At 38.0% G+C, this 10,621-nt stretch overlaps 1 long non-coding RNA gene across 1 annotated transcript; it reads right to left on the reverse strand.

Moving 5' to 3' along the window:
* Positions 1–3,996: 3,996 nt before the first annotated feature.
* On the reverse strand, positions 3,997–5,549 carry LOC114353631 (uncharacterized). The gene is made up of 2 exons (XR_003655944.1): positions 4,914–5,549; positions 3,997–4,530 (listed from the first exon to the last, which is right to left on the reverse strand). It is a non-coding gene; the product is annotated as an uncharacterized LOC114353631 (long non-coding RNA).
* Between the last annotated feature and the right edge of the window lie 5,072 nt (positions 5,550–10,621).

Genomic DNA, 10,621 nt, shown 5'->3' on the forward strand with positions numbered 1-10,621 from the left:
AAACTGGGAACAAGTTACACAAAGTTTTACATTATGTTTGAGGAGGTTGGGAGTGTAGATCAAATTCTCTATATACCTTTGGTAAGTCATCGTAGTCCTGCAGAAGAGTATTAATATTGAAATTCCCGCTAAACCCTCTAATAAAGTTAATTAGGTTTTTCGGAATGGATTCACCTCAACAGTCCAGCGAACGACGGGGACGAGAATCTAGTTTTCGTCGAATCTCAAATCGAAAGACACACGCCTGAAATGAGCTGATGATGGCACCTTAAGGTATCCTTTTTTATCGCGTTGAAAATGCTTATCACGCCGTCAACACTGCCAGGGGACAGGGTGATGTGTGTTACTCCCGACACTCTGAAATGGGCTCTGCTCTGCTCTGAAAAAGACGGGATATACCCACTGAAACTTCTGCGGCGCGGCGGCGTTTTGCCATTGCCCGAGTGGGGGTGTCTCGGGTATCCGGCCGTAGCCTAGACTTCCGCGAACCTTAAAGTACCTTGGTTAACCTGGTTAACCAGGTCATGGCACCTCCACCGCCGTTAGCACCGCCACGTCACTCGCAAGACACGTATCAAACGCAACAAAGCCCCGGTTCCGAGACGCTCTCCCCTTTGTTCGCGACAATCGGGTCGTGGGGGCCGAAAATATTGCACTTTTCTTAAATCGCCGCGTAGGGATGGGAAGGGTTATCGATAATTAAGACGTAGTACCTTTTAAGAGAGCGAGTTAAACACATTCTCAAATGCTAGGGCACGTAGCGTAAAACGTCCTATTACTCAATGACGAAAGCTGGCAGTGACTGGATAAAACAGCTGCTGGAGATCCTGCTTTGTAGCGTTCATTCCTGATTTGCCATTGGCTGAATTGATGAAGAGACGAAGAGTATTATAATTGAAATGAATGAGCAAGCGTATTGTGTTGTATTCGTAGATGTAGCAAGGGTTTTTTTTAATTAAGACCGGCCCTTGACTGATGCTTTACCTTTACCTATCTTTCCTTTCCTTACCTTTTTAAGGATTCAGACTAAATCATGTTCTAGCTAGAAGCTAGATATTTGAAAACTTAGGAGACCAAAGACGAACTAAGCAAAATATACGGTATTCGTCCTTTATTACTAAATACCACACGTTTCTGACTGTGATGTGCAAAAGCTTTTGTTAAAATTTTCATCGACATCACTCGCCCCAACACTATGAATTAATACTGGTGCATAAAAGCTCTTTGTGGGATTGGGTGCACATCATGTATCCTGTCACTCTGAGTGATGACAATCAAGTATTGCACACTCATTGGCAAAAAGGGGTAAGGGTTTAATAAAATGCGATTTAGTTTAAACAAATTAAAGTGTTTTTTACTGAATGATAATCATAAAGTAAAGTAAAAAAGTCATTTTAAATCTGTGATGTAAATCTAACCAATATTCTTTTCTTTAGACAGCACTCACTAACAAGCTAAGTTAACATTAGGCAGGCATAGCTAAGTCTAAACTATTTAATAAAAATCAGTTTAATTTTACAGTATTCTAATCTAAGAATATATTAAATGACCTCATAAAGCAGGAAAACGCTGGATATAGGCTTCTACCAACCGGGCAATATGGAAATCATTGGTGGGAAGCCTATGATCAGCAGTGGACGTCCTGTGGCTGAATGATGATAACGATGAAGTACTAAATTTTTAGCCTACTACCTTACATTAATATCATCATCATCATCATCATTTCAGCCACAGGACGTCCACTGCTGAACATAGGCCTCCCCCAATGACTTCCACATCGCACGGTTGGTAGCGGCCTGCATCCAGCGCCTTCCCGCTACCTTTATCAGGTCATCGGTCCACCTTGTGGGTGGACGTCGCACGCTGCGTTTTCCGGTACGTGGCCTCCATTCCAGAACCTTGCTGCCCCATCGGCCGTCAGTTCTGCGTACATTAATATACCTACATAATAACATAAAATAGTAGTAATAGTTAACCCGTCGTGCTATGCTTCTTATTTCCTTTAAGTATGGTAGAGCGCTTGAACATCAACATACTCGATTCCTTAAACTACTCCGTTCTTAAGCCTCAAAGAATAAGGGTCAGAATAAACACGTGTTTGGCTGATATCCCCATGATATGCGCATCAGGCAAACGCGTTTCTAACGCGCAGACTTCGGTGCAGCAAATTAAACTGATATTGCACGAGACTAAGTTTTTAGTCGTTCGACGCAAATGGCGTCTTCGATGGCTGTTGAATGACTTTTACAGGCATGATCAAAAATGGTTAGGGGTGAAATGGACGGAAAATATTTGAAACTGTATTTAGGTAGATTCTGATATAGTTTTGAAGGCCAAATCTTCCCTTTGCCTCTGATTAGAGAGGGTCGTCCCCCTGCAGTGGAGTGTAAATGACTTAAAATGATTATTATAAGTTCTTTCGTTTCAGCTAAATGACGTCCACTGCTGGACAAAGGCCTCACCCAAGGATTTCCACAACGCCTGCGCTGCCCGCATCTAAGTACTTCGCGCAAACTTCACCAGATCGCCCACACTACGTCTTCGGCCCGTAGTCGCCACTCGAAAACTATTCCGTGCCAATGGCCATCAGGAGCTATGGGCCCTGCCCACTGCCACTCGCTAACCTTTTAATTTAAAAACCTTTACAAAGTTCTTAATTTGGACTTAACGCGATTAGATAGGATAGAATCACGCCTGTTCAAAACATCACAGTTAACATCACTTTATACGTTGCATATCAGATGTAGGCATTTCAAATGCATCGCCGAGTGAGATTGTCAGTTGTTTTTTCTACTCTCAAGTGAATATTCCAATTTATTGTCCAATCCCAAACTCTAACATCCACATGGGTCAACTAAAGCGTTTTTATCGAAACTCGGTCAGCAAATAAAACAAACGTTTTAACCGAGTGCTCGCAGCGTTCGCGCCTATCTGTAAGCAAAACAATGCGTTACGCTCGTAGGGCAACCACGATTTGTGGTCTATTCATAGATAGCATAGCCTTACCTTCTTCAATGTTTCCCTTTCGGTTGAAGGCTAATCTCCTTATCAGCTATACTTGCCGATTCTGTTGTGGAAATGCGGGAATCGTAGGTATTCTCGAAATCGAATTTTTTGAACTGGACTTTAATAGTTCACAGGCTCTCGAGCAACTTAGTAAATTGAAACAACCCGTAGCTACAAGAGGGAGCTCACGCAGAATGAAGGTAATTTCGAGATATAATATTTCTCATAAGAATGGCAACCATTTTTTTTACTTCAAAACATTGGATTGTCGTTTAGTTTGTGATTTCACACCTGCCCAATCATCTACTGTAAGAAAAAGACTAGCAAAGAAACTACACTAACTACAACGCATTAGATAACAATGGGGTCATTTTTCAGGCACTATATACAGGGTGGATTTTTGTAATGCCCAGAGGAAAAGTACCCTTAATACTGTAAAAAACAAAGATTTTCAAAAATTTTTCGAAAATTAGAATGCAGTTCTCTTTCTTTTCAAAAATAAAGGAATGTTTTCTTTGAGTAAAATTTTCTATCTACAGTATTAAGGGTACTTTTCCTCCAGGTGGCATTACAAAATTCCATCCTGTAGGTATAGCTATCCCACAGTGTGGCCAGCCTAGCAGTATGGAATTCAATTACAGTCCGCAACGACATGCGGACGCGTGGCAACAAGATTACCACAAATGCGTGGCTAACCAAATTTTTTACTGAATGAAGGACGCGGAATGTGCACTACTACGAGTATATGCCCACAATCGGTTGCTGAAAAAATTCTTCTTGGCGCCATGTTTCCTGTTAGACCGAGGCCACACGGTGGGGATTGGTGTTATTTGGGACCAATATTAATGGTATATTATGACATAATGATTAAAATACTATTCTATGAATAACAAAAACTTATGATGAAATTGAGAAATTAATTAAAAACAGTGATCATTGAATGTTATAAATGCGAAGGTTTGTATGGATGTCTGGATGTTAATATGTTAGATTCGTACACATACTCACTCACAAATTGGATATTAAATACAAATAGTCTGAAACCAACTTATTCACCAATACCATAATTTGCCAATTCAAGCCATCAATCATAGGTACACAACACACTCATATTTTAGAAGGCTCTCGAGTCATGGCGTATGGCGTTCTAGCCCGCGGTCAACGTTCGAATGCCACAAGGAATATCTTTTTGTTATCCCGTACGACTCCCCGCGTTCCTCAGGTGTAATTTGATAGCCAAATCAGCGTTAATCCTTTCGTTGCTAACAGACGGCCGTCCTGATGCCGGAATGTCCCCATTCCGCTTCGGCCATTCGAACGTTATGATGTATGTCCCCATACATGTATGCTATCTATATCGTTTAATTACTTGAGAATCAATTATCATCTGCAACACCTTAATCAACAGTTGAATCAATCATCCAGCTGAAATTCGATTCGCATTTGACAACACCAGTGTAGTGTCAACACCTTCCTTGTGAATAGTTTCACCCGAGGACCTTAAATTAAACATTCTATTTTACTCTTCCGTCTTCGTTACATTTTCTTTTTCTCTGTTATTGCACTCATTCTGTCTGAGCGATATTCAGTACCATTTTCATAATAATGATTCTGGCGGTCTTCGAGGCCAGTGTCATAAATCAATCTTCTTTCAGTAAGTCCTGAGGTACTTTCTTCTTTAGTCTACGAACGAATACTTAAAAATATATCGTCCACAAATAAACTGTTATGTAGCTCCAGTTTTCATTATGATATGTTTAGCTTTATTATTTATTTCTTCTTTCACTGTTTTGATACCGAATTTTCGGTAAAGTCTCTCGTGACGTACCACGGTGCTTCTACAATATCTCAATACTCCATCTTATACTGCTGCTTTACCACATAAGTGCATTCACATAAAGATTTACATTCCGTCTTCGTTACATTTTCTTTTTCTCTGTTATTGCAATCATTCTGTCTGAGCGATATTCAGTACCATTTTCATAATAATAATTCTGGCGGTCTTCGAGGCCAGTGTCATAAATCAATATTCTTTTAGTAAGTCCTGAGGTACTTTCTTCTTTAGTCTACGAACGAATACTTGAAAATATATCGTCCACAAATAAACTGTTATGTAGCTCCAGTTTTCATTATGATATGTTTAGTTTCATTATTTATTTCTTCTTTCACTGTTTTGATACCGAATTTTCGGTAAAGTCTCTCGTGACGTACCACGGTGCTTCTACAATATCTCAATACTCCATCGTATACTGCTACTTTACCACATTAGTGCATTCACATAAAGATTTACAATTCAGGTAGCATCTTCGACAGTATCCATTTAAACTTCATTATACACTTATACTATAACAAGACCTTATTTTCCACTGCAGGTTGACTATTTCTTATGACTTTTCGCGTTATTGTTGTCCTATTGCTGGACGTTTGGTAAAAATATGCTTTTTCCACGTTACGTTTCATCCAAGTACATGCCAAGATGTAAATATCTCTTCATCGAAACTAATTTTGTCACGTTCGCTTTGACGTTCGTTATTTCATTTCATTTCATTATTGTAGATAAAGATTTTACCACGTGTTAATCGTACCTATGTTTTTACAAGTGTATCCCATTTATAAGAATTCACTGTTTTCTATAAGTTGGAACACATTATCATGTATCTGTATACATACATCTTGGATTGTTTCACTGAGATGGCAGTAAATATACTTTTCTTTGTTGTCACGTCCACTAAACGTACAGAAGTAAATGTATATAAGTACTTTCACCAACGTATAATATATAAAACAATGACACAGTCACTTTGACTTTATTATTCATCATTATCGTTCAGTTTCATAAAGTCCAGCATTAAAATTCTTCTCATTTAAATGAATTACGACTTGTTGTATCCTTTGCAACTTAATTATTTATGTATGAATTTCATATACATAATGTTCCGTTAATGTTCTATCACAATAACTACCCTGGAGCCTGGAGTCGGTCATTCGAAATGTTCGTAAACATCTGTGTCCACAGTTCCACACTTGTATCGACTTCCATGGACAAATTTTCCATATGTGGCCAATTAATTATTACATTATCAACATTATCATCTTCAACTTTTCATTATCTTATGCTATTAAATTCAGTTACGGTCTCATTACATTAGATTTTCGGTATAATGTCATTATCTTCAGATTTTAAAAGAGGGAATCAAATAACTATGCGTTATAACCCTTGTGAACTGGGTCGATCGTTGCAGAATTCAGTAAATACTTACTAACTCTTCCACCAATGAACTTTTAGTTTGGAAGATGAGTGCTCAATCGCCATGATGAGCGGGTCGTAATCATCTGTGAGCCCACTCAGTATGATCACCGCAACGAGTTCATCGTCCAGCGGCGATTCAATTTCACTCAGTTGATGTGAAATTTCTTTTATTTTGTTCAGGTAAACTTCCATTGAGCTACTATCAGATAATTTTGTATTGAAGAGACTCCGCAGCAAGCCCAATCTCCTGCTCAGACCACGTCCCTCATATGTTTTCTGTAGTATTGTCCACGCTTCGTGGGCACTTTTGGCAGTGCGTATATGCGGGATTATGGTCGGCGCCACGGACAGCGCGATGCGCGCTAAGGCCTTATTATCCTTCTTCTTGTTGTCCTCGTCGGCCACCGCTTCTACGCAGTCCCACAACTCTTCATGGATTAGCACCATTCGCATCGAGAACTTCCACGTGGAGTAATTTTCTGCCCCCTTTAGTCTCTCAATGCAATTCTGACCGAATCCCATCGAAGCCATCTTGAATACCGTTCGCCGCTTCCGGTACGGTAATAATTCCAAGTGCGCGATGTATGACCAATCTCGCGGAAATATGAGCGCTTTTCACTTCTTGTAACTACGCTCTGCTACCATGTTGGAGTTTGGAGCGTAAGAAGGAAAAGACCACGAAGATTACCACGGATTTATTTTAGAACATACAGCACACAGAGACTACATGAGATCGAGTGACTGATCCAGAAGTCTGGAAACCTTACATTGACAGCGGAGTGCCAAATTCAAATATTCAAATATGCTTGCGTTTAACCAAAAAGTTTCTAACTTTCCAACAGTGTGTCGATACAATAATATCGACATCGATTGATTGGAGCTGCGGAATGTGAACGGGATCACATAATATTCACAAAAGAGTTTCTTGAGAGCTTTTTACAGGTATAAGACAGATTAAAAACTGAATAAATTCTGTTTATTGTAAATGAAAAGTAAACAATAACAAGATTCTGTAATCGGCCATAAATTCAATCGGCACATAAAAACATAGTCGTAGATTGATATTGTAAAAGTAACCAGTGAATATTAATTTATTTTTCTTGCGCAAGGCAAACATACACGAAGGGCGGATTTAATGTTGTGTCTTTTACCACAGAATAATAATAAGTACTACGTACAGAAGTTTTACTTCGCGAAGGTATTTAAAAAAAAATATGCTCAATGTCATTAACAATATGGTGTAATTTAGCCTGTCTCAAGAGTCAAGCACCATTTTGTTGACAAACGTCAGTGATCGGCACTGCGCCGAAGCTATAGGGCTGACTTCGGTAAAATGATGTGACGTGAGGTGCCAAACTGCGGAAAATGGCGGAGGAAATACATGATTTAGCATGAATTATCATGAATAATATTAACTACTTATTTACCTCTCAGTGNCCAACAATTAGTGCATTCACATAAAGATTTACAATTCAGGTAGCATCTTCGACAGTATCCATTTAAACTTCATTATACACTTATACCATAACAAGACCTTATTTTCCACTGCAGGTTGACCATTTCTTATGACTTTTTGCGTTATTGTTGTCCTACTGCTGGACGTTTGGTAAAAATATGCTTTTTCCACGTTACGTTTCATCCAAGTACATGCCAAGATGTAAATATCTCTTCATCGAAACTAATTTTGTCACGTTCGCTTTGACGTTCATTATTTCATTTCATTTCATTTCATTTCATTTCATTTCATTTCATTTCATTTCATTTCATTTCATTTCATTTCATTTCATTTCATTTCATTTCATTTCATTTCATTTCATTTCATTTCATTTCATTTCATTTCATTTCATTTCATTTCATTTCATTTCATTTCATTTCATTTCATTTCATTTCATTTCATTTCATTTCATTTCATTTCATTTCATTTCATTTCATTTCATTTCATTTCANAAAAAATACATTCTGTGTTTTTATTATTATTTATGCAGTTAAATACTGCACAGTATTTAGTACACCATTTTCTTTATTTTCTTCCATCATACCCAAGAATACGCGTGCGTGAGTCAATGTTCGCTCGTATGTGAGGCCTTGTCGAATAGTGTCCTGTAGGTGGGCCATCGTGCGTGTTTTGTTTTCGATGTAAACTCGCGGAGATGAACAGGCCTGCTTTTACTTCTAAAACTGACATAAGTATTTCTATCAAAATGTTTACTTAGCCCGTGTTATACAAATTATAAATACTATCGATAATTTTCACTGAAAATATCTATCACTATTTGATGACTTTTTCTTACAGGCACATTCACATCGCTCTTGCAGCTTCACTTCAAACATGGTGGAATTTACTTGTTCACAGAATCTAGTTAGGTTTTATGCAGTGTGTGAGAGCTGTGACATTCCACTTGGTAACATAGGTCAAAGAAAAGTCCACATTCTTTGGAGTGGACTAAAATCTTTGCAGAATCTATATCTATTTATACAATCGAAAGCTCACTGACTGACTCGCTCATCTCAGAAACTACAAGTGCTAGGAGTCTCAAAATTTTCATGGGGGTTCCATTTAGAACGTAGGTGCTCACTAAGACAGGACTTTGCAAAATTCAACCCCTGAGGCGGAAAACTGGAGCCACACGTACGAAGTCGCGGGCGGCCGCTAGTGTAATATAATAGCAAAAGAAAAGACATGCCGTAAATTAGGAACTTCAAGGTATCAAAAATAAAACAAAAATCTAAAACAAAAGCAGTTCTTTGTTCTTATCGTAGAGTATGTATTGATTTCAGTGTACTTACAACACACACGACTATGAATACGAACATCCCTAATAGAATGAAATCTGATTTCAATTCAACTTCCTTTTAGCCCGAGGTTACTTTGACACCTATTCACCTACTTCCTACTGAATCAACATTGGGTAACCTTCATAAAAAGAAAATTTTATAGAGTGGTTGTTAATCCATCTTTCATCCCAAGTACGCATAGAGTTTTCAAAGTCTGTAACTTATACTTATACTAAGGGTAGTTAAAATCAAAATTAGTCCCGAATATTTGTGAAAATGTTAATGTAACCTAAGCCCATGCCTGTTAGTGTCGATATTTAAAACCTAACCCACATAATATTTAGCGTAACACCCGATATCCGAAAGTGCATTCGCCAGAATAAGCCGGGCCGACAAGATAAGTGGACATTTAACGTACACTCAGATACAGAAACTTGCAACAGATGTGTTATCTGTAAAAAAGAAGAGCGGTTAACAGTTTTTTTTAGTTTGCAGCTTTTTCAGTATCGTTTATCATAAATTTAAAAGTAAATCAGTGATGGAAATCCATCAGCATTGACATTATGTTTGCACAAAACTATACAGCATCTAAAAGACAGGACGTAACTGAACATATTTTTAAGAATTATCTATCTACTTTATGTAACAAGGAACAATCTTTTGGGGTCACACATATTCTAAAAAGACGCTTGAAACTCGATTAAAACACAAGCACTGATTCAAGCCTATGTTTGGTTGATGTTTAAACCCACATTTATAGAATGATTATTTACTGTGAGATTATGACCAGTGATTTTGGATTCATAGTTATACTAGCTTGTTAAAAAAAGACTGTATGTAAGGAATCATAAACCCGACCAATTTTTACGAGGCTGGTTAAAAGTTTCGACACATATTTTCGTAGCCGACTGTACAAACTATTACAATGCGGCGCAAGCGCATTATATTAAGCCAGCCACGCCCTAATAATTTGTACCGTGAAAGTTGCTGTTCCTATTGCCATTTGATGGCCGCAAGGATATTTTTGAAGGCATAGGCTTCGTTTCAGTAACTTTGCGGTTAGTTGGAGCTTTCAAAGCGTTTATGGTTTCAAATCAACTTGAAAGCTTATTGAAGTCTTCAAATTTCGTTTGATTATTTGTCTAGTGGTTTTCATTCCTTTTCCTTTTGAAACAATTTTGCGTTTTATAGGCAGATACTTAGGGAGACCTTTTAATGAAATACATTTTTAAAACTTTTTTTGTTGAGGGAGTGAAAAAGGTTTGTTTGACACTATTTTTGTCTCCTAAAAAACATTAACTAAGTAATCTAAGAAGAGCATGTACTCATACTATGGCGACTACAAATCGGAATCATGTATGAAATGAATAAATTTATTAATGTGCGTAGGTAACCCTAAGTTAAGTTAACCTCAAGTTTGACACCGCGAAAATCGAACTTGCAACCGCAACTGAGGCTTACTTGCCTCGGCACCACCAGCTTAGTATCTGATGGTTTTAGTTTACAATCACTTCAATAGGTCACCATCAAAAGTAATCCAATTACTACCCTATCGATAGACATACCTCTTTGCTTAATCGAAACAAAACA

Source organism: Ostrinia furnacalis, unplaced genomic scaffold, assembly GCF_004193835.3.
Source record: "Ostrinia furnacalis isolate ACB-3 unplaced genomic scaffold, ASM419383v2 OfSCF1754, whole genome shotgun sequence".
NCBI lineage: Eukaryota > Metazoa > Arthropoda > Insecta > Lepidoptera > Crambidae > Ostrinia > Ostrinia furnacalis.